A 7,664-nucleotide genomic window follows, 5' to 3' on the forward strand; every position below is an offset into this window, starting at 1 on the left:
CTGTCTGTCAACCATGAGCTGCCAGCGGGCCGTCGGTACTCCGTCTCGCAGCTGCCTGCCCGCTGCGAGCTGGGCTGGGGACCTGTCTCCTCCTCTTAGCGGGGTGTTGAGGTACTGTAGCAGAGCCAGCGCCATCCTGTCAGTGTCGAGGTTGCCTCCGTCGCCGGTGTTGGCCATGATGAGCCTCTTGGCTGTCTTGACGGCGACCTCGGCCCTTCCGTTGGATTGTGGGTATGGGGCAAAGTACATGCGCACCGACACGCCCCACTTTTTCAGGAACTCCATCATCTCGTCGCTGGCCAGGTTCGTGCCGCCATCCGTGGATACTTGCTCCGGGGCCCCCCAGCGGGCGAAGTATCGCCGCAGTTGCGTCTTGATTCTCTGGGACGTGGCGCCGTGTGGGAAGTGAGCTATTTCCAGCCAGCCGGTAAGCCTGTCGGCGTAGGCCATGTACGTGTGTCCTTCGTGCTGGAACATGTCACTGAAAAACCCTGAGGGCCAGCTTGCTCGCTGGATAGGTAAACTAGAGCAGCATCACTACACTATTGTGCACCGATCTGGGCAAACACACGGTAACGCGGACAGCTTGAGCCGGCGCCCCTGCCTACCTGAGTGTCAACATTGCCTCCAGAGGGAAAGCGTCCAGAATATGTGCCGCCGCACTACAGTGGGACAGACAGCGGAGGTGCACCCACAGTCAGATGGAATGGTGGAGAGGTTTAATTGGACGTTGGGCCAGGAGTTGGCTAAGCAGTGCAACAATGATCAGTCTTCATGGGATCAGAAGCTGCCTGCGCTTCTCATGGCCTACAGGTCTGCCGCCCACGAGACTACGGGGTATTCACCGGCAAAGCTGATGTTTGGACGTGAGCTGCGATTGCCGGTGGACCTACTGACAGGAAGGCCTCCTGGGGAAAGCCTTCCAAGGGACGCCTCCAGTTTTGCCCGTCAGCTAGAGGAACGGCTGGAAGAGGTGCACCATCAAGTCCGTGGTGCCTTGAAGTTCTCCGGAGAGGCCATGAAGCGCGGTTACAATATGAGGGCAAGCCACGTTGACTTCAAGGAAGGAGACCAAGTCTGGCTTTACAACCCGCAGAGGAAGAAAGGACAGTCTCCGAAGTTACAGAGCCCCTGGGAAGGCCCTTACACTGTGCTAGAACGCCTCTCCGACGTGACTTACCGAATCCGGAGAACGGAAAGGACCAAGCCGAAAGTTGTCCACGTCAACCGCCTATGGAGGTACCACGGTCCGGGAAACTACACCTGGAACAACTACAGACACCCAGCAGCCGACGAAAACGCAAGGGACGTCCAGGACCGAGAGGAGGTCGACGATGACGTAGGCCTTCTGGACCTTTCAGCCGAGGGAGATAACCTCCCGGCTTCGGCAGATGTTCCAGGGACACCCCAAGAAGCGGACGACGACGAGCCGCACCAGGAGACAGACGCGCAGGAGGCAACGAACAGAAGACAGAGACAACGCAGGCGTCCACAGCGATACGACGATTATATGTTTTTGATTAATTCTCTTATGTTTGTACATAGTTAAGTGTGTGATCGGGACGATCACAATTAAGAGGGGGGGATAGTGTTGTGCTGGAAGCTTCCCCCGGCGACCATAGGCCTCTAGAAGGCTCCGGGAGGAACGAGCAGGGGGGCGGGGAACAAGGCGAGCCGTCCGCGCCCCGCGGGGCGCGGCCAGACACCAGGCGGGAAGTGTTGCCAACTCGCATATATTTTTGCTACATGTTCTTGTATGATCTAAAATATACTGTAACATTCTAGACTGTACTGTTCTGGATATATATAGGAGAAGAGGGCGAGAGAGTGCTAGTCCCAGTCATAGTAAGCTAGTGGTAAGTGAAGAGTCAGAGTGAAGTGTACTACTAAGGAAGAACATTAAACTACAGAAACTGTGCAAAGTGTTTACATATCTCCCTCCCACGGAGTCTCCTGACGGTGACACGGAACCCAAGTAACACGTCCGGCATAACAATATTATAATGTACATGTGTATGTATGACTGTACGTGTGGCGACACCCGGTCGGTGTCGCACAACTGGATGTTTAACAACACGTCGTGCTTTTGGCCGTGGGAAGCTGTGATGAACTGACACAAGGATCAGCAAATGATGACTTTCATCAGTCGTCATCAACCGGAACCCACACCCTTCCGGACGAACTACAAGCAAATAAAACGGGCGAACAACGCGGAGAAGGGAGAGAAGACGGGTGACGGGCAGGCGAGCGGCTGATGAAAGTCATCATTTGCTGATCCTAGACCCTATAGTGCGCGCCAGCTAATTTGGCCCGTGAGAGGGAGGGCCGTGAAAAATGCTCAGATGTCAAGTGAACGTATTTGGCTTTAATTAATGTGCGTCATTTAAAAAAAAAAACTTTTCAAAAGATATAAACACACACTAATATTATTTTAATTCAAACTGCAATGAGCTACACAGTGTACTGTTACTTATATATTTAGGTTATTATAAAACGGTGGAGAAAACGTGACAACAGTGTTCAACAGTGTTGTCGGGTCACGACCTCACTGACTCCTCCTCTGGCCACTCCCTGTTCCCTCGGCCCAGCCCGGCATTCCACTTCCATCCACCACAGAGGAAGCATGGCAGCTCATCCAAACCATCACTCGTCTCACTTACGTAGTCAGGCAAAGGACATAAAGGAGATAAATCTTTATCATGAAGTACAAAATCTGTTAAAATTCGGGACAGAGAGAGAGAGAGAGAGAGAGAGAGAGAGAGAGAGATGGGTGGGAGCTAGACCCTGTTGGAGGCGGAGCGACAGATATGTGGCACCGCTTTAAGAGCTTAATGACCTAGGCTTTCCCGTGAAGCTCCTCCTTCACGGGCCAAAATAGCTGGCGCGCACTATAGCGGCAATGCGCAGTGCCGAGTGATCATTAAGCTTCCCGGAACCCAAGTGATCATGAGGCTTCGCGGTACCAGGTGCCGATACCAGGTACCGGTACCTGGTACCGCGAAGAATCGATTCCTCGCGGTACTCGGTACCGGTACCTGGTACCGCGAAGCCTCATGATCACTTGGGTTCCGGGAAGCTTATTGATCACTCGGCACTGCGCATTGCCGCTAGTACCGGTACCATTTGGGTCTTAGTGACGCTCGGCGCTCGCCCGCCTCCATGTGGTATGGGCCCTGTGTGTAGACGCTGAGTCACTGCCCCGCTGACCGTCTCCCCAATTTCCCACCATTTTGTCCTGCTTTCCATTTCCATCACAGCTCCCGTTTCCATTATTTTATTATTTTATTTATTTATTGGAGTTATTGGATAATTCTTCACGTCCGATTCTTTTTATTTTTTAGGTTGCTACTAAATATTGTTATTGTTATTAGACTATGATCGAGTACATCCATAATAACTATACATGCTATTTTTTATCGAAAAAATAAATATTCACTTCATTCAGAGAGAGAGAGAGAGAGAGAGAGAGAGAGAGAGAGAGAGAGAGAGAGAGAGATTTACATAGAAAATCAGACCACACAGACCCCATGGTCCAGACTAGGTGGTCTGTCCTTCAACCTAAGTGATTTTACATTAATCAGAAGGCTCCTAAACGTTGCATTTCTGCTCTAGTTGATATTAAGTTGAAGGAGAGAGAGAGAGTTTTCTTTACAGGAAATTTATTTGGGAATTTCATCAGAAGTCATTAAGAAAACAAAAAACCTCCTTCGGGTACCGGTACCGGTACCGGTACTAACGGTACTTGAGTTTTCGGTACCGGTACTACCGGTACTTAAATTAACGGTACTTGCCCATCCCTAGTGAGTAACTGACAAAGGTTCGCCTCGCGGGTGCGGGCGCGGGCGGAAAACATCTCGTACATTCAACATTTTCTATCATGTTTTTACAGACATCTATTAATCTTTTACGCACAAAATAAATATTTTGAAATATATATCACAAATCGCATAAACTATAATGTGGCACAGTAAACTGCACCCATATATACTCATTTTTTAAAACACGAAATTGACTGTAGAAAAATATGAGTATGAGTTTGAAATATTTGATTGATTGATAGTTTATTGTTGCAGGTAAACAACAAGGGAGAAGGGAGGAACATGCCATCCCAACCCCCAGGCAGGACAGTGTGTGATTATACAACTATTAGTACATGTGTAGGTAGCACCATGAAACTAAAATGATACAATGGTTTATCTAATAAACGAAAAATAAAAGCTAAGTTTCTAAAAGTAGTATGAATGTCAGATGATAAATAAGTTAAACAAACTCTTAACTATTAATTACTGTTGATGATGAGGCCATCACTGATCGATCTCTATATACATAGGCTACCCGGAATGGAGCCAGTGTTTCTGGAGAAAAATTGCATTATACAATATGTTTTCACTGTTTTATTAAACTTAAATTTGTCTTCTGGGGAGCATCAGTATAATTCTTCCACTCATGTCTTAATTCTGCAATAATTGTAGTGGCTTGTATAATGATGACTGGACTGATGTATGAATAACCCAATCGGGCCGAAATTCGATTACCATTCTCATTCCGGTGTTGTAAAAAGTAATAGTTCAATATCGGCCCGATATCACTTTAACACCAATGGGCCGATGTAGGAAATTTATTACGGATAGGAATCGACACAACACTTGGTTTCCGTCTTCCCAGCGTTCCGCTTTGGGGCCGTCGTTTGTCGTTATCGGCCCGATACTGCAATGTTTGCTGGGGAGCGGCGATCGCCGCTACCAACAAGAATCCGCTTTCACAGTCGTCTTTCGCGGCGCTGTTTGTTTGCATCAGTGGTCAGTACCAGAGATTGGAACCTCTGGTAACGGAGCTCTGGTAGCCGCGGGGGCTACCCAGTGGAGCTTACCAATGACATTAATTGATAAATAATACAAATTCTTGCTATCAAATAGTTATATTATTTCTTTATATAGATGTGAAAAAAATATTAAACAATACAGCAACACGTTGCACGGCTTCAATGGTAATATGAGAAGTAAAATAGAAGAATTTGAATGACATGAACTCACTTCACCTGCTGACCAGTAAACGTCCTGCTGAGAATTTCAATTTGATTGATTGATGGTTTACTGTTGCAAAAGTACACAACAATTAAAGAAGGAAGGACTTTACTTTAATACTTGTCACCATTATTCACCTGTTATGCCTCCTTGGTCAAACTCGTATTATTCTAGTTAGCTTAATATGTATGCATCGGGCATATATATATATATATATATATATATATATATATATATATATATATATATATATATATATATATATATATATATATATATAGATATCTCACGAAATCAGCCCTTTTAAGTAAAGAATAAATGTGAAGTCTGATAAATAAGTGTGAATAATGAATAAATGTAATTAATATAGGTGAAGAATGTCTTGCTGACATCTGCTAATATAAGAGAACTTTAATTAATACTTCTCACCATTATTTCACCTTTTCCGGCTAGGAAATATTAGGCTATCAGCAGATTTGAGCGGTGTATCAGCGAGACACTCCACGTTCTTTCATCATATCTATTCTTCACAATTACTCTTTATATTTATTCTTCACGTTTACTTTTTGTACGTTTATTTTTCAGGGGGAGGCCGGCAGGTACCGCCCCCTTCCCTTGTTGTGCATTCATTCCTACCATTGTATCTTTTTAGTTTCATGGTGCTACCTACACATGTACTAATAGTTGTATAATCACACTCTGTCCTGCCTGGGGGTTGGGACGGCATGTTCCTCCCTTCTCCCTTGTTGTTTACCTGCAACAATAAACTATCAATCAATCAATCATATTACTCCTTCATAATCCTCTGCTCAGCTGATGTAATGCTGACATTTCCCGCCGCTCCGGCATACCAACACTGCCGAATCATGCGCCTTCGTCTTCTCATGATCGTTATCACGCTGGTAGTCGCCGATACCACGAAAATAGCAACTGTGAAAGCGGATCGAGGCGATGGTAATGCCTGTTACCAGGATGGTGGGCCTTTGATTAGGGTGCGTACCAGACGACTGTGAAAGCGGCCCTAAGACCAGGACCAAGACGAAATGTAAATAAACGAACTTTGAGTGTAGCGCGCGAGCCAGTGTTACCAAATTTAGCATAATTTTTTTTTTTTTTGGGGGGGGGGCTATTTCGTTGGGGATATACCCCAAGGGAAGAAGGCGGTGCATGCCGCGCAACCACCCAGACGTCTGGTAGAGAGATGCCAAGGAGGAGGCCCAACAACAGGGCTGAGGGTGTCGGAAAGAGCCCACCTTTCCACTCCCATGGCACCGGACAGGTCTCGAACCCATACGTTTCAGCACCCCGCCGGAACGCAAGGCGGAGACTCTACCACGGGAGCACGGGAGCCCCACTAGACTCAAATTAAATATCTAGCATTATTTCAAGCACAATTGATCTTTTAGCATAATTTTAGCACAATTCTGATTTGTCTGGAATAAATTTTAGCATATATCATTCTTTCAAACTCGGTTTCATTATTTCATTTAAGAGGGACTTAATTGCGGCCGGAGTACCAATCAAATATTTGAACGGTTGCTTCAGTTTCTGGTAGAACTGGCCATTCAGCTTAATTCAGCAGCGCTTACTTCGATCTCAGTAATACAGTTCTCTCTGATATCTGTTATGCTTGATCCTGAGGAAATTATGCGTGGAAGTAATAATATGTCTGTTGCAAATATCAATGCCAAGATTCCTGAAATTGTTAGAGATGAAGATGAACAAAAGTTGGATGATGAATGGAGCTAGGTTACTAATCCTAATTGATGATGCAAAGAATATTCTCTCACAGAATGCTGCCACTGACACTGACACTGAAGTCAATTGGTCTAAAATATGTCACACAGGGAAATACCCACTAGTCTCCAAACCTGCTAAAGGATTATTAACCATACCAGTATCTAATGCAGACTGTGAGAGAATATTTTCAATGGTTACTTTGAAAAAGACAGAGAAAAGAAACAGGCTCAAAAACAGCAGTCTGGGAAATGAAATTGTAGATGGAGAGGGCATCAGACAAAGTGAGTGCGTAAAATTTGAGCCTTCAGACGACATGATCAAGTCGATGGGTAAGAATATATTCCCTCAGTGGCGTACGTAATGATCAGTAAATAGTAATGAACTTGACCAATTGAAGACCTTATAAGTTTTACTTTGAAAAAAGTTTTCTTGAAACCCGACTTTAATGGGTAATTTTGCATAGTTTGCATAGTTTAAAGGCGGCAATTTACACCTGGCAATTCCTGGTCAGCAATACAGCCGCGACGATCTAGCGGCTAGGCCAGCTGGGTGCTCCCGGGAGCAAGTACGTTCACACGTGGGAGGAGCCGCCGGGAGCATCAAGACGTAAACTGCTAGTAAATGCAAGGGCATGAAATCATCACAGACACCTCAAAATGCTGCTACCATATATTAACCCTAGATAGGTAATCTGGGGGTGTCAGACACCCCCAGCCATCGTGCTGAAGCAAGTTTTCCTCTTCCCGCCACAAAGATGTGAAAGAACGCCGCACTGCGAGTGTTTTCTAGTCATTATGGCTTTAGTCTGACGAGAGAGAGTGGGCATCATCGTCACTCTTATCCCCAGGCAATTCTGTGGTTGCTCTGGGGGCGCAGGACGCCCCCAAACCCTAATATTGT

This window comes from Eriocheir sinensis, chromosome 62 (assembly GCF_024679095.1).
Source record: "Eriocheir sinensis breed Jianghai 21 chromosome 62, ASM2467909v1, whole genome shotgun sequence".
NCBI lineage: Eukaryota > Metazoa > Arthropoda > Malacostraca > Decapoda > Varunidae > Eriocheir > Eriocheir sinensis.